This window comes from Heptranchias perlo, chromosome 15 (genome assembly GCF_035084215.1).
Source record: "Heptranchias perlo isolate sHepPer1 chromosome 15, sHepPer1.hap1, whole genome shotgun sequence".
NCBI lineage: Eukaryota > Metazoa > Chordata > Chondrichthyes > Hexanchiformes > Hexanchidae > Heptranchias > Heptranchias perlo.
In genome coordinates this window covers 57,508,827-57,530,123 of record NC_090339.1, presented here as the reverse complement: position 1 = coordinate 57,530,123, position 21,297 = coordinate 57,508,827, and the positions used below count along the sequence as shown (strand labels likewise).

Below are 21,297 nucleotides of genomic sequence, written 5' to 3'. Positions count from 1 at the left end.
AGGAAGGAAAAATTGAAGGGGTGAGTCACCACGAGCTAGTCTCTATTCCCTCCCAGCTATCTGCACTTTGTCTGGAGTGCTCTCTTTAAAGAAATCTTGCTTTAAATCAAATCTATATTCTATTATTATTTGGTGACGTGTGTTGATATTTTAAGTTCATTGTTTTTTTTTTCTAAGCCAGGCCATTTGCCATTCTTATACCAGTAGTCACTATCACCGTACATTTAATATAGGCTGCATAAAATGACACCACAAGTCCTGGCCAGAATGGAGATGATTGAATAATTCCCCCGTCAATCACTCCTGGAGACCCGCACTGCTCTGCTGTAAGTGACTGGGATTGATTTTGCGCACATAATTTGTATTATCCTCCACTCTCTGAATTTTGCTGAAGAAATAATTCTGCTTTTATCAGGAGACTTTGCTGTAGTTTCAGTCATGAGTTCTGTTTGCTGTAGTGCATAGAGACTCTGAGTAAATAGACTCTGTTTGCTGTAAAATAGACTCTATTTGCTGTAAGTCCCGTCCGCCTCCAACTCAATGGTGTCAATACTCACTCCATATATTAAAAGTGATTGCTCATGACACCATTGCACCAACCATGGACAGAAACAGAGTGCTGATACAATGAAGCTCACGCTACAACCAGAAGTAATGGGCCGGAACTTGCTCTGACCAGCGTGGCAAGGCTGTCCACACATCCTGCATACAAACACTACGAGAAAACTTACCTCGTAGCGGTCTCAGACCTCCACTTGTTCCCGTTTCAATTTTTTTTTAAGTTCAGCGCTGTGATTTCAGCACAGGTTCATTCGGAACCGATAGACTGTGGGACTGGAAGACACGCCCACAGAATCTGTCAAGAAGAGAAATCCCGCCCACAAACAGGCAAGTAGAAATCATTCCTTCAGAGTTAACTTCTGTACGTCAGTTTAAATAAAAATCTAACTTATTATAAAAAGCCAAACAATGCTTTAATATAATGAAACTTACAGAAGTTAAAAGTAATTTAAATTTTTTTTAAAAATCAAAATATTGAAAAAAGAGTAATATGATATTCCACATTATTAAAATTTAATCTTTTGTTGATTCGCAGTAATTAATAATCATTGCGCTTTTAAAAAGTAGTGTAGGGCTGGTATTATCCAGCCTTCCTTTTGGTTCCAGCTGGGCAGATGGGTAAGTTTACAAATGTTTAATGATTTTATTGATTGTAGTGTAGGTAGCCCTTTTTAATTCGGACCTGTCAAACCGCCAGCAAACCAATGGGAGCAAGTTCGCGATTTCCTGGTTTTAGTGCGCATTCGTGAACTTGCTCCCTGTCTTCGCCGGCGGAGAGGGAGGACTCCATTGATGAAGGGTATCCTCGGGTGAGCAATTTATGCCCCATTATCAAACAGATCTGTGGGATCTCAAAGCAGTGCTCAAGATGTCTCAACAAAATCCGGGGCGTATCTTCCAATATAACTGTTCCTTCCCAGGGTTTCAAGACTAATTGTGATCTGCACGCCCCATAACTTCTCCCTGCAAAATGAAAGCAAAATACTGTGGATGCTGGAAATCTGAAATAAAATCAGAAAATGCTGGAGAACACTCAGCTGGTTAGGCAGCCTTTGTGGAGAGAGGAATAGAGTTAGGTTAATTTCAGGTCGATGACCTTTCATCGGAACTGGAAGGTGTTCGAGATGAACAGTTTCTTAAGCAAGGACAGAGCCAGTGAAAAGAGGGGAAGGAAAGAACAAAATGACCTCAGCATCAGGTCAATAAGTGAAATGATGAAGCTGTGGTAGAGCTACAGGGTAAAAATTTTGATAAGGAGTTTGAGGCAAAACCAGCGATGCGGCAAAGAACGACCGAAATTAATACGAGATGCTTTCAAACAAGTGCCATAATTACACCATTTCTGTTACGAACTACATCTACAAATGTTGCCCAAACCATCGCGTTGATGCTGCATTTTACCATTACTATATGTTATCTTGTGTGGGAGTGTTGCTTTGTTCTCAGGTTCAGTGTCTCATGTCATCCTATAGGTGAGCCCTTATTCGTTATCACCTGAAGGACACTCAATACATGAGATCCAAGAGGGCAGATAGGAGAATAACTGGAAGGAGACCCGGATTGACGGCTAGAGTTTTGGGAGTCTGGGGGAGACTTAGCCTTGTGCGAAAGGGGAAGCAGCAGAAGCTGTTAAATGGATGGTCTGGACATTAGTGACAAAGAGGTCCATTAGCTTCTCTCACTTGTTGGAGGTGAAAGGGGATTAACGTGACTATTAGCAATGGAATGAAGAAGTTGGGGGTTATTTTGATTTCCAGGATGATCCTGGGGTAGTGGGTGGTTTTGGCAGAGGAGTGTGAGGTTCTGTAGCACTTGATGTGGTTCAGCCAGATCTGTTGATGGATGGCTTAAACCAATGTGTGCCAGGTATGCTGAAGTCTGTGCCCCTTGGACTTGAGGGAGTGAAGATGGGGGCAATACAAGGGGGAGCAACCAGGTTGGGAGAGAGGAAAGGCTTTTCTGGCAACTAGGGCATAAAACGTGGAGGTGAGAGAGCGTTTAAGCAAATCGACAATTGCAGAAGTATTGTGGCAAATGGAAGGCCAAAGGTTAGGCAGTTGGGAGTTTGAAATTGCAGTTGTGAATGACTTTGAGGAGAGATTTTTTCCAGTGGCAAACACAGAAGGAAGTGGGGTTGGAAGGGACTAGGGGGATATGGGTAGTAAAGGATATAAGGAAACGGCTTTGTCAGTGATCAAAACCTTGGGAGTAGAGAGGCCTCAAAAAAGAGTTTAAAACAAACAAGAAAGCCAGCTATTTATTGTTTTTTTTGAGCTTGATAACCTGGCTTCCCCTCAAGTATGGATTCAAGCTTCACTCCAGAGACTTGAGCACAAAATTTAGGCTGATGCTTCAGTGCAGTTCTGAGGGAGTGCTGCACTGTCAGAAATGCCGCCTTTCAGATGAGACGTTAAACCGAGGCCCCATGACTACACTTCAAAAGTACTTCAATGGCTGTAAAGTGCTTTGGGACGTCCTGAGGTCATGTAAGGTGCTATATAATTGCAAGTCTGTCTTTCTAAATGCAGCAAACCAAGGGGTTACAAGCAACTATGGAAACTTCCCCCAGAAATTGATCTCAACATGTACCTATTCCACTCCTCCCACAGAGAATGTTGAGCAGTGCACATTAAGGGATAGGTCTGATCAAATACAGCTGCATCATAGGAAATTAATATCACAGCTATTCGCTGGACCCCAAACCACCTATTAGTAATGGTATAGGAGATCAGCCAATAACTGAGCTATGAATGGTGGAGATTTTGTTTTCTTCTGGACATTTATACATTTTGATACATTTAGGTAAAAGTTCTGAGCTAGCGGTGTTCGTAGTGCTGAGACAGATTGATGTTTATGCCAGGACCAGTGTGGACATTTTATGAGGCATTTTCATGATGAGCTTGGAGTGTCTGTCAGCCAGGCCAGGACTGTAGCGAATGTCCAGCTGTTCAGGTATTGGTCACGGAGGACTCAGCAATAGGAAAATCCTTCCATGGCAGTGCTAAGCTAACAGCAGCTTTAGCAAGAACTATGAATTTGCCTCGATTTTAAAATTCTCATCCTTATTTTCAAATCCCTCCATGGCTTCTCTACCTCTCTCTTGCTTCTTCAAGACGTTCCTTAAAAGAGTCATTTAAGGAGAAGCTAGATAAACACATGAGGGGGAAAGGAATTGAAAGATATGCTGATAGGGTTAGATGAAGTAGGGAGGGAGGAGGCTCGTGTGGAGCATAAACACTGGCATGGACCTGTTGGGCCAAATAGCCTGTTTCTGTGCTGTGCATTCTATGTAAAACCTACCCCTTTGACCAAGCTTTTTGTCACCTATCCTAATATCTCATGTGGCTTGGTGTCAACTTTTGCTTGGTAACGGTCCTGTGAAGCGCCTTGGGTCGTTTTACTATGTTAAAGGCACTGTATAAATGCAAGTTGTTGAAAGTAAAAGGAAGAGAATATTCTGAAGAACTGGACATGGCTTGTGGGGGGGGGGGGAGGAGGAGGAGTGCAGTAGGGGGGGAGGAGGAAGGAAGCTTTTTAGGATGAGTGCAGGGAAGAATAAACAAATTAAGTGTTTGCATCTTCAGCAAACACAGCAAATTCATTGTAAATATAAAGCTAATAAAATTCATGCCTTCACAAACTTCCATGTGTAATCCATCGCAGTACAAATGGAACCGTGATTGCATGGGGGAAGAAAATTGATTCGGAGACACGGTTTAATATTTAATTTCATGAACTTTACAGCAAAATCTACTCTTGGCATTACTCAACCCTAATAATGAGTTCAGCCAGCACTCCATTTTTCATTTGGACTAATTATGTTCACCAGAAAATGTATTGAGTTTTGCAAGAGAACCGAATCAGGGAATGAATTAATGAATGCCTTGAAAATGCACAGCACAATCGGATGCACCAACTTCCATTAGAGGCTACCGCTGAAAATGACCTCTGTTAACAGACTGCAATAGTTTGAGATCTTGAATAGCTATAATTGCAAAGTAGGTGAACAGAGTTCACTGTCTGAAAGGATTTGGAGGTCATCAAACTACATGTTGCAAGGTATGGCACAGTTAAAAACAACTTGGATTGTAATTAAATTGGAACATATTTACTCCAATTGTAGCTACAACTAAACCAGGGCTGTGGAAAGTAGGAATTAAATGAGGCAACTGAGCCATAACAAATGGGAAGGTACAAATTTCACTTTGAATTGAGAATGACAGTGGGTGGTGTAACAAGTTAAAGGCAACATTTTTTTCACAGCTAGCTATAATTGATAGAAATTGTATTGTAAACAACACAAAACTGACACAACATAGTTTCAGTTACGCTAGGAGATCTCCCATAGCATCCCATTGGGGTAGTCCATGGCTTTGATTTCTGATATTCACCATGGCCCATCTCTGAGTTTCTGTAAAGACACTTGCCCTCTGCTGCCATTGCACTTAAAACTCCAGAGTTCCCGTTGCTTCAGAGGATTGCACATTGAATCGGGCCTGCAAACCTTTATCCCATTCTGCGTGCACTCAAATTCAATCTGGCGGTTTGCAATCTTGGTATCCTGCTAAGACCCTGAGCTTAGCTTTAAACTCTACATCTAGACTGTCATCAAGACAGCCTACTTCCACTCCATAATATCATCTTCCTCTATCCCTTTCTCACCTCTCAGCTGCTGAAACCATCATTGATGCTTTTGCGACATCCAGCTCTCTTTTTCCAATGACCTCTTTATTAAACTTCACCTCAGGCAGAACTCTGCTGCCCACAATCTACCCTGTACTTCTATTTCCCCTTAATCGCCTCCCAATCCCTCAGTGCAACAACTTCAAAATCCTCATGCTTGTCCCCAGATCTCTCCTTAGCCTTATTCCTGTCTACTTTTAAAGCATCCACTAGCACCATTTGTCTGCTCACATCCTCCACTGTGCAACTCTGATCTACCGTGCCTTCACTCTTCCCTACAGTCCACTATCAGTGGTATAGTATTTAGCTATCTTTCTCCCGTACTTTGAAACTCTCTCCCCAAACCTCTCCACCTTGTTTCATCTTTCCCCACCTTCAAAATTTTCTACAATCAAATCTTTGGTTGTGCCTTTGGTCATCTCCCTTAATTTCTGTCCTCTGCTTGGGTTCAACATCAGATATGGAATGCCCTGGGATGTTTTGCTACATTGAGACATTATCTGAAGAAGTTGCCAGTGCTTCACGTGTTAATAAAGTGGGTTGATAGCACCTTAGGCTTCAAGCTTTAATGATTTAATTTCACATACTTAAAAAAAAATTAATCCAGGTTTATCACTTCAATTGGTCATTCTTGAAGTGGTTAATAGAGAACAGCTTCCCCATGGGGCATAAATGGAGAACTTTTTTTTATTTAAAGCTCATTATTTTCACATCAGCTGCCTAATCTCTGTTGTGAAAGTAAACCAGAGGATGGTCATCAAGGGGATTGAAACCTGCTGTTGCTGTTTGATACAGAAAGCAGTAATCATTATGCTAGAGATTTAGGCTCATGATATGTGTTACAAAATTGCTGTAATTAAGAGTAAACAAGGCTTGGCGTTCAGTAAAAGGGATTGATTTTCCAAACTAAACTTGAAAATGGGGGAGTAAAAAAATCTAAGCGTGCTTATAAATGGGTTTGGTCTGACAGCTTTGTCGTTACACATGCTCTATAGTTTTGCAATTAATTGCAATCTGTTTCTGAGCTATAAACCACAAAATTGGACCACAGCGCAGCTTTATGCTGATAAAAAAAAAATCATTCATCAACATTAAGGCTTTTTGTATGAACAGTTCAAACGTACGAGTTCTGCTGCTGTATTTCTTGCAGGCACATTTTCCCATCGCTCTGGAGGTGCATTCAATGTGAAGTGGTTTCACTTTGTACCGACGGTAGAGATATAACGTAAATGCAAAGCTTGGCCTAGCACCGGAATGAAGCTGTGTGACACCTCGTGGAGAAGCGAACTTTGCTTTGGAATCAGGTCGGGACTTTGCACCCAATTTACACTCCCAGGTTTAGCATCGTGCCAAGTAGAGTGTGAATTCACCATTGGGCTGGAGACTGTTAATGGCAGAAACATGTAGGCGATTCTTTGGAAAGTTACTTTATTCAATTAATTCAACAATATTATATAATTTTATGTATCCTTACAGTTAATTGTTATCTGTGTGTAGCATTTTGAATCGTTAGTAATTTCAGACATTGAGACCAAGAAAGGCCAAAAAATCTAATTTTGGCATCCTCTTTTTGTTTTAAAAAAGGAAAAAAATGCAAATTGTTGTAAAGACAATAACATCCAGTTGTTAAAACAGAGTCCAATAAATTCTTCCGAAAGGGAATTAGATGGCTGCTTGAAAAAGCAATGACAAAAGGTCTGGGGGAGTGAGCGGGAGAGTGGAATTGGGCGATGTGGCTCCTCCTGGCACAGTTTTAAAAGAACATAAATAGGAGCAGCAGTAGGCCATATGGCCCCTCAAGCCTGCTCTGCCATTCAATAAGATCATGGCTGATCTTCTACCTCAACTCCACTTTCCCACCCGATGCCCATATCCCTTGATTCCCTTAGTGTTGAAATATCCATCGATATCAGTTTTGAACATTTCCACATCGTTCACCTGAGGAAGGAGGTAGCCTCCGAAAGCTTGTGAATTTAAAATAAAATTGCTGGACTATAACTTGGTGTTGTAAAATTGTTTACAGTTTTGAATATACTCAACGACTGGGCATCCACTGCCCTCTGGGGTAGAGAATTCCAAAAATTCACAACTGAGTGAAGAAATATTTCCTCATCTCAGTCCTAAATGGCCAACCCCTAATCCTGAGACTATAACCCCTAGTTCTGGACTCTCCAGCCAGGGGGAAACAGTCTCCCAGCATCAATCTTGTCAAGCCCACTAAGAATTTTATGCGTTTCAATGAGATCACCTCTCATTCTTCCAAACTCCAGAGAATTATAGGTCCATTCTACTCAAAGGATGAATGACTTGTTTTTGTAATGTTAGATTTTGTCGGGTTGATTTTAATTTCCATGTGCTATCACGGCAAAGTGAGCAGCGCGTCTATCCAGATGTGGCAGCAGGCGGGCTCAGCTGATTTTACCGGCTGGGCCTCATTAGCACGCCACTTGCCAACTTCCCGATCAAAGCAGCTGGGAAGTTGGCTGGAAGTGTCCCCCGGGGACCTAGGGGTACAGTCTCTGCCACAGGGTAAGTGATCCGGGAGGGAGTCCTGATTGGGGGAGGCGGGGAGGAAGCCCGGGGTAGGGGAGGCTCAAGATTTCCTTGTGGGGCCCAGAGGAGCACTCTTGCTCCTCTTGACCCACAGGGAAACTAAAAAGAAAATTAATTAATTTACTTCGCTGGGCCTCTTTTTGCTGCAGTCCCTGGCATGTTTTGCCTGGTGGGGAAGCCATCACTGCCGCCCCACTCGGGTCTCAGGTTAAAATGGCAGGGAAGGCCCCAATTACATCACCGTAACCTGATCTGTACATTTAAAGAAGGCACTGCAGGCTTGGGGAGAGCGTTCCTGGTGCCTACAATTTAAAACTGTAGTCGGCCAGATTGGGGCGGGAAAGGAGAGGTTAAGTCCCCATCTCATTTAATTAACCCACCCCCCCCCACACACACACAGTCTGGTTTCTGGCAGGCAGCGGGAGAGGAGGGATTTGAAATTGAGCCCTGTTAATCTATGATTCAGTTCCTCAAATGTATCCTGTCAAACCTTATCCGGGTTACAGCCATAATACCAGTAACAATAACAGTTAAATACATGAACAAACCAAAATAACATCTTTGAGAGGTAATGGGGATAGCAGAGGGGGAAACAGTAAAAGGCAACTGGAGAAAAAAGAATTGAATGAAGACAGATTGACCAAACAGGGGGTGGCCTCTGTGGTGGAGGAACTGGTACTAATCCCCTAATTTCTTATAAGAGAAATGAGGCCTGGGAGGAGGTGTCTAGGTGGTTGAGTGCAAGCTTTAGGATTCCAGTGAACTGGTTTGAGGCCCATGAGTGGCATTAAAATGTCTGTAGTTGACTGGAAAGCAATCACCTTAAGTCCCTCGGTAGCTGAAGAACCTTTCTGAAGACAGCAAATGCATGTTGCGGCTTTGCAGGCTTGACAGCTTGGAAGAGATTGATGTTATAGAGGTGGGAGTTTCCAGAGGTGTCTGGTGTGTGCCTTCACAGAATTTCCATATGCACCTTGTGAGAAAATTGGACTGTTAGTTGCTAATATAAAATTAAAAACAAGTATGAATGACTATCTTTGTTTAATTCCATGACCTTCTGTCAACAGAAGTTATTTTTGCTACTGATGTGGTTATGGAGGTGTTGCATTACACATCAAATTTATATCAAAAGTTGTTGAAAAACCACAGAGACTAGCATCTTGACAGACCCGTCATTACTTAACCTAGTATGGTGAGGCACAGATGACAATACTAAGTGTCCAATCTGCAAAAAAAAAAGCAAATGCTAGTGAGTGTACAGCTTAAGAAAAATACATGTCAAGACAGTCTCGTTCAATACATTTCGCAATCACAAGAAAGGAGGCTGAGTTTTGTCAAGCTTCTACAATTGATATTTTTCCCAAGAGGAGGCCAACGCTATTAACTTAACCTGATGAGGGTGAGACAGGAGTCATAGAGCTGTACATTCTGGATCTGAGGGATCCTTCATTTTAGTCATTAAAACAAGGGCATCGCACAACATAAGAACATAAGAACATAAGAAATTGGAGCAGGAGTAGGCCAATCGGCCCCTCGAGCCTGCTCCGCCATTCAATAAGATCATGGCTGATCTGATCCCAACCACAAATCTAAAGAACACAAGAAGTCGGAGCAGGACCCGGCCACATAGCCCCTGGGCCCTCTCCGCCACCCACAGGGCATTGACCGATCCGAACTCAGCTTCATGTCCAATTTCCTGCCCGCTCCCCATAACCCCTAATTCCCTTTACTTCTAGGAAACTGTCTATTTCTGTTTTAAATTTATCTAATGATGTAGCTTCCACAGCTTCCTGGGGCAGCATATTCCAGAGACCTACCACCCTCTGAGTGAAGAAGTTTCTCCTCATCTCAGTTTTGAAAGAGCAGCCCCTTATTCTAAGATTATGCCCCCTAGTTCTAGTTTCACCCATCTTTGGGAACATCCTTACTGCATCCACCCGATCAAGACCTTCACAATCTTATATGTTTCAATAAGATCGCCTCTCATTCTTCTGAACTCCAATGAGTAGAGTCCCAATCTACTCAACCTCTCCTCATATGTCCGCCCCCTCATCCCCGGGATTAACCGAGTGAACCTTCTTTGTACTGCCTCGAGAGCAAGTATGTCTTTTCTTAAGTATGGAGACCAAAACTGTATGCAGTATTCCAGGTGCGGTCTCACCAATACCTTATATAACTGCAGCAATACCTCCTTGTTTTTATATTCTATCCCCCTAGCAATAAAAGCCAACATTCCGTTGGCTTTCTTGATCACCTGCTGCACCTGCATACCAACTTTTTGATTTTCTTGCACTAGGACCCCCAGATCCCTTTGTACTGCAGTACTTTCCAGTCTCTCGCCAATAAGAAAATAACTTGCTCTCTGATTTTTCCTGCCAAAGTGCATAACCTCACATTTTCCAATATTATATTGCATCTGCCAAATCTCCGCCCACTCACCCAGCCTGTCTATATCCCCTTGCAGGTTTTTTATGTCCTCCTCACTCTCTACTTTCCCTCCCATCTTTGTATCATCTGCAAATTTTGATATGTTGCACTCGGTCCCCTCCTCCAAATCGTTAATATAGATTGTAAAGAGTTGGGGACCCAGCACCGACCCCTGTGGAACACCACTGGTTACTGGTTGCCAGTCCGAAAATGAACCATTTATCCCAACTCTCTGCTTCCTGTTTGATAACCAATCCTCCACCCATGCCAGAATATTACCCCCAATCCCGTGATTTTTTATCTTAAGTAATAATCTTTTATGTGGCACCTTGTCGAATGCCTTCTGGAAGTCTAAATACACTACGTCCACTGGTTCCCCTTTATCCACCCTATACGTTATATCCTCGAAGAACTCAAGCAAATTTGTCAGACATGACTTCCCCTTCATGAAGCCATGCTGACTTTGTCCTATTAAATTATGCTTATCTAAATGTTCCGTTACTGTCTCCTTAATAATAGACTCCAAAATTTTACCCACCACAGATGTTAAGCTAACTGGCCTATAATTTCCAGCCTTCTGCCTACTACCCTTTTTAAATAACGGTGTTACATTAGCAGTTTTCCAATCTGCCGGGACCTCTCCTGAGTCCAGGGAATTTTGGAAAACTATCACCAAAGCATCCACAATCCCTACTGCCACTTCCCTCAAGACCCTAGGATGGAAGCCATCAGGTCCAGGGGATTTATCCGCCTTGAGTCCCATTATTTTACTGAGTACCATCTCCTGAGTGATTTTAATCGTATTTAGCTCCTCCCCCCCTGAGAGTCCCCTGTTTGTCCAGTGTTGGGATATTCTTAGTGTCCTCTACTGTAAAGACTGAAACAAAATATTTGTTCAGCATTTTTGCCATCTCCATGTTTCCCACCATTAATTTCCCGGTCTCATCCTCTAAGGGACCTATGTTTGCCTTAGCCACCCTTTTTCTTTTTATATAACTATAGAAACTCTTGCTATCTGTTTTTATATTTTTTGCTAATTTCTTTTCATAATCTAACTTCCCTTTCTTAATCAATCCTTTAGTTACTTTTTGCTGTCTTTTGAATAATTCCCAATCTTCTATCCTCCCACTAAGTTTGGCTACCTTATATGTCCTTGTTTTTAGTCGGATACTATCCTTGATTTCTTTACTTAGCCACGGGTGGCTGTCATTTCTTTTACACCCTTTTTTCCTCAGTGGAATATATTTATTTTGAAAGTTGTAAAATAACTCCTTAAATGAACACCACTGCTCATGTACCGTCTTACCCTTTAATCTATTTTCCCAGTCCACTTTAATCAATTCCGCTCTCATACCATCATAGTCTCCTTTATTCAAGCTCAGTACGCTTGTTTGAGAATCAACCTTCTCACCCTCTAATTGGATATGGAATTCAACCATGTTGTGGTCGCTCGTTCCAAGGGGATCCTTAACTAGGACATTATTAATTAATCCTGACTCATTACACAGGACCAGGTCCAAGGTTGCCTGCCCCCTTGTAGGATCAGTTACATACTGCTCAAGAAATCCATCCCTGATGCACTCAATGAACTCGTCCTCAAGGCTGCTCTGCCCAATTTGATTTGTCCAGTTAATACGATAATTAAAATCCCCCATAATTATGGCTGTTCCCTTATTACATGCCCCGACTATCTCCTGATTAATACTTCTTCCAGCAGAGTTGCAACTATTAGGAGGCCTATATACTACGCCCACTAATGTTTTTTTTCCCTTATTATTCCTTATCTCCACCCAAACTGTTTCATTATCTTGATGCTTTGTCCCAATATCATTTCTCTGTATTACAGTGATTCCTTCCTTTATTAACATAGCCACCCCACCTCCCCTTCCTTCCTGCCTGTCCTTCCTGATTGTTAAATACCCTGGCATATTTAATTCCCAGTCGTTGTCACCCTGCAGCCATGTTTCTGTAATGGCCACAAGATCATACCCATACGTAGTTATTTGTGCCGTTAACTCGTCCATTTTATTACGAATGCTACGTGCATTCAGATAAAGAACTTTCAAATCTGTTTTGTGACGCTTAGTTCCTGCTTTTTCCTTTTTTAACACTTTACCTATTACTCCATACCTTCTGTCCCTTCCTGTTACGCTTTCCTCTCTCTCCCTGCTCAGGTTCCCAACCCCCTGCCACTTTAGTTTAAACCCTCCCCAACAGCACTAGCAAACACTCCTCCTAGGACAGCGGTCCCGGCCCTGCCCAGGTGCAGACCGTCCGGTTTGTACTGGTCCCACCTCCCCCAGAACCGTTTCCAGTGTCCCAGGAATTTGAATCCCTCCCCCTTGCACCATTCCTCTAGCCACGTATTCATTTGAAATATCCTCCTATTTCTACTCTGACTAGCACGTGGCACTGGCAGCAATCCTGAGATTACTACCTTTGAGGTCCTATTTTTTAATTTACCTCCTAACTCCCTATATTCTGCTTTTAGGACCTCATCCCCTTTTTTACCTATATCGTTGGTGCCTATGTGCACCACGACAGCTGGCTGTTCGCCCTCCCCCTCCAAAATGTTCTGTAGCCGCTCCGAGACATCCTTGATCCTTGCACCAGGGAGGCAACACACCATCCTGGAGTCTCGGTTGCGGCCGCAGAAACGCCTGTCTATTCCCCTTACAATTGAGTCCCCTATCACTATAGCTCTGCCACTCTTTTTCCTCCCAGCCTGTGCAGCAGAGCTACCCGTGGTGCCAGGAAGTTGGCTGCTGCTGCCTTCCCCTGATAAGTCATCCCCCCCAACAGCATCCAAAGTGGCATATCTGTTTGAGAAGGGGATGGACACAGGGGACCCCTGCACTACCTGCCTGCATCTCTTACTCTTCCTGGTGGTCACCCATTCACTTCCTGCCTGTATACCCTTTACCTGCGGTGTGACCAACTCGCTAAACGTGCTATCCACGAGTTTCTCTGCATCGCGGATGCTCCACAGTGAGTCCACCCGCAGCTCCAGCTCCGAGATACGATCGGTCAGTAGCTGCAGGTGGACACACTTCCCGCACACATGGTCGGCAGGGACACTGGTAGTGTCCATGACTTCCCACATCTTGCAGGAGGAGCATATCACGGGTGCGAGGTCTGCTGCCATGACTTGCCTTAGCTGAGTTACCCCTTTTAAATTACGTTGAAATTAGAAAATGTTAACTATACTAGGGACCTAGGTTCACTAAAAAAAAACACTATCTGCTATAAAACCTGCAGATCTTCCCTTTCTTATTACTTTACTTACAGTAAAATGGTAGAAATACTCACCTGAACCTACTCACCAATCAGCTGCCTCCCCTGTGCCGCGTCACTTTCTGACTGGTGACGTCACCCCGAACTGCCGCTGGTCTCAGAGTCTCGCTCTCAGAGTAAGCTCTGGTCTCGCTCTCTCCGCGCTGTTTATATCCCCGCTCTGGTCTCGCTCTCTCCCGCCGCTCACCGCTCTCAGGTCCACTACCGCTCTGCAAGAAAAGCAAGGCAAAGCAGCACCTCCTTCCCCCACTTCACCTAACTCCCACACGTACCGAACTCTCAGCACACTGTGTAATATTCGCACACCGTCGCACAAGAACGCAGGAGGAGATGAAATGCGAAAAGGTCATTTGGCTTATTAAAGCCGTTTCTTCCCCAGACCATGTGGAATCTATACTTTTCATAGACTCCACCCTGCTCATTTATTCAACTGAAGAAAAGTTCTGCAAAACATTTATTCATCTCTCTATCCCTACTCTTCAATCCTGGCCTGCAGCACTTCGCAGATAATAGAACCAAATACCCCGATAGCCATCTCAGCACCAAATTCTTTGTGCCACGTGGAGTGTTTCTTAATTTATCCTAATCTCTAGACCCTCCAATCCTGTTCCCAAGCAAATATTTATCCAGCTCTTGTGCTTCACGGCTATTGAGTGCTCATGCTATTGCTGCAGGGATAGTGTAAAGTGAGGAGCATGTTATTTTTATTCCAGATAAAATCGATGCATGAATTGTAAGTTTTGGAATAAATTTTAAATTTGGAATATTAAATAACCCTACATGCCATCATTTATTTATTTCCGGTTAACAATCTCCAAAGTAAATAACATTTTTAGAGCAAGTAATATTCAGCTGCACTCAAATGAGCAATAAACCCTTCACTTCACCAACTGAATGGTGGCGAAAGATGAAAATATTTTGGAAGATTGATTTGCTGAGAGCAAGGTTGCAGGTACTATGGTTTTATATATAAGGTAGGTACTGCATAGAGTGATCAGGGCCACAGAGATCTCCTGGACTAGCGTCGATTGGTTAAGGGGGTTGGAGAGGAATTTGCCAGATTTTATTTTTCCCAAATTGGCTTGGGTTTTTATCTGGTTTTTCGCCTCTCCCAGGAGATCACGTGGTTTCGGATGGAGTGTGGAGTATATATATCGTGATACACAAAGTATCACAACTGTGTGGGAGAGGCTGGATGGACCAGATGGTCTTTTCCTGTCTGGCATTGTTCGTATGTTTGTATATTTACATTAAATCGTTGTGCAGCGACAAGTTTAGTGTCTTAATGATCAGATCACGGGAGACTGAATCAATGCACTTCAGTCATTGCATTATTTAGCTTCCTCAGGATTGAAAAATTTGTCAGTGTTTGTTGACCATAATGAGTGCTTGCATTAACATGGTGTCAACAAATCATGGAGACTTGTCTTTCAGTTGGAGGTTGTTCAGCAGTAAGTATCAGTCTTCAGGTTTCCTGGCTTCATTATTCACTGTTTTGCAAAATTAAGAACAGGCTCCATTTATCGACAGAACTGTTACATTGAAAAATAAGTCAATGAGACAGCAGAAACATGTAAATGGCTAGAATAACGATTTATCTTATTTTGCCGACTTTTCAAGCTAATGGATGAAGAAACCAACATTATGGACTTCATGCAAATGAGTTTAATGAAGCTTGTTCTGCTCCTCAGACTACATTTCTGGCAGCGCTATGCAGATAGCACCTTCTTACAAAGCACTTGCCAATCTGTGGAAGCTTTTGTTTCTGTCGATTTGTTGTTTGGGGAATCCTTAGGTAATCGTTCTGTCAAATGTGGGAAAATATGTTCTCATCCTTGGGTTCCAACCCTCCATGGCCTCGCGCCTCCCCCCCCCCCTCCCCCCAAAAAAAACCTATCTCTGTAACCTTCTCCAGCCCTACAACCCTCTGAGATCTCTGCATTCCTTCAATTCTGGCCTCTTGCACATTACTGATTTTCATCACTCCACCATTGGCAGCTGTGCCTTCAGCTGCCTAGTGCCTAAGGTCTGAAATTCCCTCCCGAAACCTCTCCGCCTCTTTAACTCTCTCCCCTTCTTTATTTACTCCTTAAAACCTATCTCTTTGACCAAGCTTTTGGTAGCATTTCCTAATATCTCTTCATGTGGCTCTGTGTCAAATTTTGTTTGTTGATTGCTCCTGTGATGTGCCTTGGAACATTTTTACGACGTTAAAAGCGCTATATAAATGCAAGTTGTTGTTGTTATAGGACCCTGAATATCAAATTCAGGAGCAATTGGGTGGAGCTTGCGCTCCACCTAGTCGCACCAAATTTTGAGCGACCTAACCAATGCTCCTTAAAGGGACCATGGCGGCTGCTCAAGAATTTTGCAGTTTGATATTTTTGTGGGCGCAGGAGTGCTCCTCCTAGGCCCACAAAGAAACTCCGGCCTGCTGCCGGCACTTTTAAGGCCACCCCTGGATTGCTACCACCCCCACCACCCCCTTCCCCACCCCCCCTCCTCCCCCCCTCCTCCCCCCAACCCTGACCTGACCTGTTGCCCGACTCCACTTGAGGGTCAATGGGCATCCCGCCCTACCCGGCATGGGAAATATTAATATCCTGTTGGTATAAGATTAAGGGTGCTTTTCAAATGGAACAAAGCAGGGCTTTGCTCTGCAACCGATTGCACACTACCTGGTCAGGGGACGCTGAATGTGGACAGGGTCTTGGAGAGTGATGGACTGTCTCATTTCAGGAATAACATTCCTCGCCTTGAAAGGGACAAAAAGAAAATCTATCGACCTACTGAAAAGGATTACAATCGACGTCAGCATCACTTTGATTCCCTCCCGCTGTGTATTTCTTAATTTTAAATGACGAGAGTTGATGTCGTCAATGAGAGAGTGCAGCGCAAGTATGAGGAAGCTACGTGGTCTGAGGAAATACGAAGAAAGACTCGGAAAAATTGGGGCTTTTTTCACTAGACCAACGCAGATTACAGGGCGATATGATAGAAATGTTGAAAATTATTAATGGATGGGACAGGGTAGATGGAACGAGACTGTTTCCAGTAATCAAGGGGTTCAGAGTGAGGGACCAAAGATACAAGATTAAACATAACAGATTTAGGGCAGAGGACAACAGAAACTTTTTCTCACACACAAAGTTGTGAGGCTGTGGAATTCACTTCCAGGGTTGAGGCAGAAACGACATCAGCATTCAAGATTAGATTGGATAGGTGGATAAAGCAAAAGGGATAAGGAGACATGGGAACAAGGTGGGTGAATGTGATTTAGAATTATTTGCTCAAGTGGAGGATAAAGAATGGCACAGACTAGTTTGGCCAAATAGCTTGTTTCCATGTAGTAACTTCTATGTATTTCTACCAAGGATGGCTTAGAGATGTTACCAAGCCCAACAATATGAGGGAACTGAATTAACATGTACACAGCTATTGACCCCCTAGGGTACTGTTAGTACGATTCAATGAGTGCTCCAAGTCAATTCTGCTGATGATGTTACTGAATGCATCATCAGGAATAAAAAAAAAATCAGCGGTATCAAGTTGATCAAAAATATCAGTAACCGTTTCATTTTTAAATGAATGTTATTTTTCCATTTAAAATGTTTTTCAGGTTATAGTACGACAGGGGCTACATGCCACATTACAGATTGCAGATACATGCATTGAGTGCTTTATCTAGTTATGCAGTTCTGCACAATTGAATGGGATTGTTTGATGGAGAATGTCTTTTTTATAAGAAAAAGCTACTCAAACCTTTTACCCATGCTGAGTTTTATTTTGTCTTTTCTGACCGTCGTGCTCAGAATTTTTTTTTAATCCACAGATCTTTTATCTTCTTGAGAAAATTCAACCATCCCAAGAGGACCTGCTGAGTATAACTAACCCTCGGGCAACATGCGTTACTCTGGGGTCATTGTTTTTGTTCCGTTACCAGCCTTTAAATCTATGTAGAAATGTGAATATGCTGCCAGGGATCTCTATTGAATTTGTATATGTATTATTAATTCTGACTTTTTTTAACATCTAAATACAAGTTAATAGCCAAATAAATTCCTCCCTGTTGGTTGATGCCTTTGTCTGCTGCACCCAGCTTACCTTTTTATGGCAGCTGTGTGCCTTTAGTGTCACCTGCTACTGTGTCCAGGTTTACAGACTCCATTAAATATCCACTGACTGCTCTTAAAGAAATGGCTTACACCTTAGAAACATATACCTTTCTTGCTTTGACCGATTTGATTAAAGCTATTCGTTTAAACAGGATTAAGAACCTGCACTTGGAAATTGATACCGCAAGGCAGTGAGGATGTAAACGAAAGGGAAAAAGTTCACTTAACTAACAAAATCTGACCCCTGAGATTATAGTACTACATTTGTTTTGTCAGAATGTACACTGGCCACAATTGCAACTTGCCTTGATTATCCTCTAATCATTAATCCTTCATTGTGGACATCCTTAATAATCTGGACCATCGATGCCCATACTGGGAATTGAAAATATTTTTTGTTAGTTTATGCCCCTTTTTAAAAAAAAAGTGGGGGGGTTAAGTATAAATGTGTTCCTCTACTGATGACACTGGGGCCACCCATGTCATCTCAATAGATCAATTATAAAACCAATTAAATAATTTTATTATCAGTATATTGTGCACTCCAGTCCCTGCAGTGCCCACCAGTCGTGGAAAGCCTCGAGTGCATGGGCAGACACTGCATGCTCCTTCTCCAGGGCCACCCAGGCACGGAGAATGCTGCAGAAGAGAGACAGACAGTCGGAGCGACCGCCTCCACAGGCCGCATCTAGCCTGGACCTGTAAATGGTCACCTGGGCCAGGCCCAGGAGCAGCGCCAGGAGGAGATCGTCTGACTTGCCCACCGCCCCCCTCCTCGCTGGGTGGACAAAGATCAGGAGCGTGGGACTGAAGTGCAGCCAGAACTTGAGAAGCAGTCCCTTCAAATAGTGAAACGGGGGCTGCACCCTCTCACACTCAGTATAAACATGGAACGTGGACTCGTCCAGGCCGCAAAAATTATAGACCGCCTGGGAGTCCATCCACACTGTGAATTGGTGTCTGGTAAAATAGTTTGCAAACCTGAATGATACCATCTGATGAAGTTCAAAACATATATTTTTTATTTCCCTTAAATAAAGCTAGCTAAGGTCCCTTTGGTTAAGGCACTGTTTAGTTGAGCCAAATAGAGCAGCAAGGCCCCAGATTCAATCTCCTGTCTACGCTCAGTTAACTGCTCTCAACCGGGCAACAAATGAGTTGGTACAATTGTCCTGTGGAACAGGGGATTGGAAAATAGTCCTAGATTCCTCATCATTGTCCAGTGACCCTTGCTGGAAAGTAAATATTAGGTGAGGACAAAGTCAGGTTCAGCTGAGAAGCCCCTCGTCTGTCATGCAGTTGAATAGTCAGTCAACATTACCTGTCTAGGTTTACGCATGAAGAACGTTCACTTCAAGGAGATAGTGATGCCTGTGACACCGCACTTCAGCAAGAGGCCAACCCTTTCAGGAAACTGAGAGAGACAATTGGTGAAGAAAATTGGTCCCTAATGACAATTATAAGGTTCTCAAGCTTCTCTGTCACAGTTTATAATGTCATTTGAACCCTTCATTCAGATTGTGTTGTAATTACGACCAGTTGCCTGCCCACTGTTATTTATGTAATATTCATCTTTTTGTACTTTAATCATTAATTGTGGAAATAACTGGCAAAACATTCCTGAGAACTATGTGCTGTAAGAAGAGTGATTTCAGTGCAAAAAGGTTGCAAACATTGTAACGTAACCAGCAGAATGTATTTCAGCTATTCACTTTTGTGTATGTCTTGGGTTTTATCAAAAAAGATCAAGTCCAAACATATGTGGGTTATTTAGTCCGATGCAAAATATCTCCAGGCAGTTTTGTATTTTGGTTCTTTATTTAATCGAGGTGTTCAAAATCATTAAGGGTTTTGATTGAGTAAATAAGGAGAAACTGTTTCCAGTGGCAGAAGGGTTGGTAACCAGAGGACACAGATTTAAGGTAATTGGCAAAAGAACCAGAGACGAGATGAGGCGAAATTTTTTTACGCACTGAGTTGTTATGATCTGGAATGCACTGCCTGAAAGGGTGGTGGAAGCAGATTCAAAAGTAACTTTCAAAAGGAAATTGGATAAATACTTGAAGGGGGAAAAATTTGCAGGTCTATGGGGAAAGGGCAGGGGAGTGGGACTAATTGGATAGCTCTTTCAAAGAGCCGGCAGAGGCACAATGGGCCAAATGGCTTCCTTCTGTGCTGTATCATTCGATGATTCATTCTATAATTCTTCCCTGGTAACCAAGACAAAAGCATGCTTTCGAACATACAACTGATGTGAAACCAACCTTCAAATCAAAATACTCTATCTAAATTAATGTGAAATAAATAATAGATGTTCTCTTTCTTAGGCATGGGGGAACTTTGCTTTCATCACAAATGTTGCTTTAGGATAAATTGAGTTTATACAGAAAAGGCAGTAACTTTTTTTCTAGTTAGTAAAAATAACGCAAGAAAAGAAATGAGTTAAAATCATCTTCACTTCAAAGTTATTTCTAATTATAACTGATTGTCTTCAAATTGTCAGTTTGTTTTTGTTTGTGGTTTCCTTATTTGTTTCACTAGCATGGATATCTTGTGTTTTGCTGTTACATATCTTGGTAAAAGCGCAAGGATTTTATTTTACAGCGTATTATAAACCAATGGAAGATTTATATTTTTTTATTAAGATGCATGTTCTTTTGAAAACCACAATTATATTTTGCAGCAAAATACTCAGGGTGCAGGTGTGCATCTTGGAACACACCTATCAGTTTCATGCAAAGTTGTACAATCACATTTATAATAGTAAAACTCCATAGCAGTGAGGCAAAATTGAGGATGGGCAAGATACAAATGTTAATGGTGGTGTTCAAACAGAAAAGCTTAGAAATAAAAAAAAAATCTACATGAAAAACTTGCTTTCAGGATTTCAATATCTGAATAAACAGCTCAAGCAACACTTTTACACTACATTAGGACATTGGAACCCCATCGATTTGTTGCCTTGCTCTATCTTGCAAACCATTTGTTCTCTATCAAATATACATTGCTTTTTCTTCCCCAAACTATTACTTTGTGAATAATTTAATATATTTTTGCAACAGTTTTAAAGTGGATGGGTATAACTTTTTGGAAGTTTGTGCTGATGCTAAGGGATGCCCTTTTGAGAGAGGGCAAATGAACAATGGAGCTAGGTCCAGGAGCAGGATCAACTCATTTGGTGCATGGTCACACACAACTATGACTGAGGGATTCTAAAATGTGATAGATTTCCACTGATTTATGCTCATTAAACTTCTACTTGAATTTTGTGATTACAATTTAGTGCCTTCTGAACTACTGTTTTAGTTTAATAGCACACTGCAGAACATGTGTTATCTTTGATTTAGCTGGAGAAATTATGAACTGCGTAATAGAGGTTATTGGAACAGATGTGAGTAAATTGATCTGAGGTTTAACTTTTGCTTGTGATTTGAAGAGAACCAGTCAAAAAGTTAATTGAACTTTAAGGTTCTGGCCCCATCCCATCTCGGGACCCCATTGCCTAGCTATAAAAGTTGAGAAAGTTGATCTTGTTTGACTTGAAAAAGACAAGATTTTGAGATGATCTTACTAAAGTTTTCTAGATTCTGATTGGATTGGCAAAATTGATCCAAGTTGTCCACCACAATGAAGGGGACAAATATCCGGGGTTTTGAGTTTGAAA

General features: G+C 42.3%; 1 long non-coding RNA gene across 1 annotated transcript in view; it reads left to right on the top strand.

Annotated features, from left to right (window-relative positions):
• The window catches only part of LOC137333132 (uncharacterized), a 74,834-nt gene extending 53,949 nt beyond the window's left edge, over window positions 1-20,885 (top strand). The window contains exon 3 of the long non-coding RNA XR_010965802.1: window positions 17,351-20,885. This is a non-coding gene — a long non-coding RNA (uncharacterized lncRNA). The remainder of the gene's footprint in view (window positions 1-17,350) is intronic.
• Window positions 20,886-21,297: the final 412 nt, after the last annotated feature.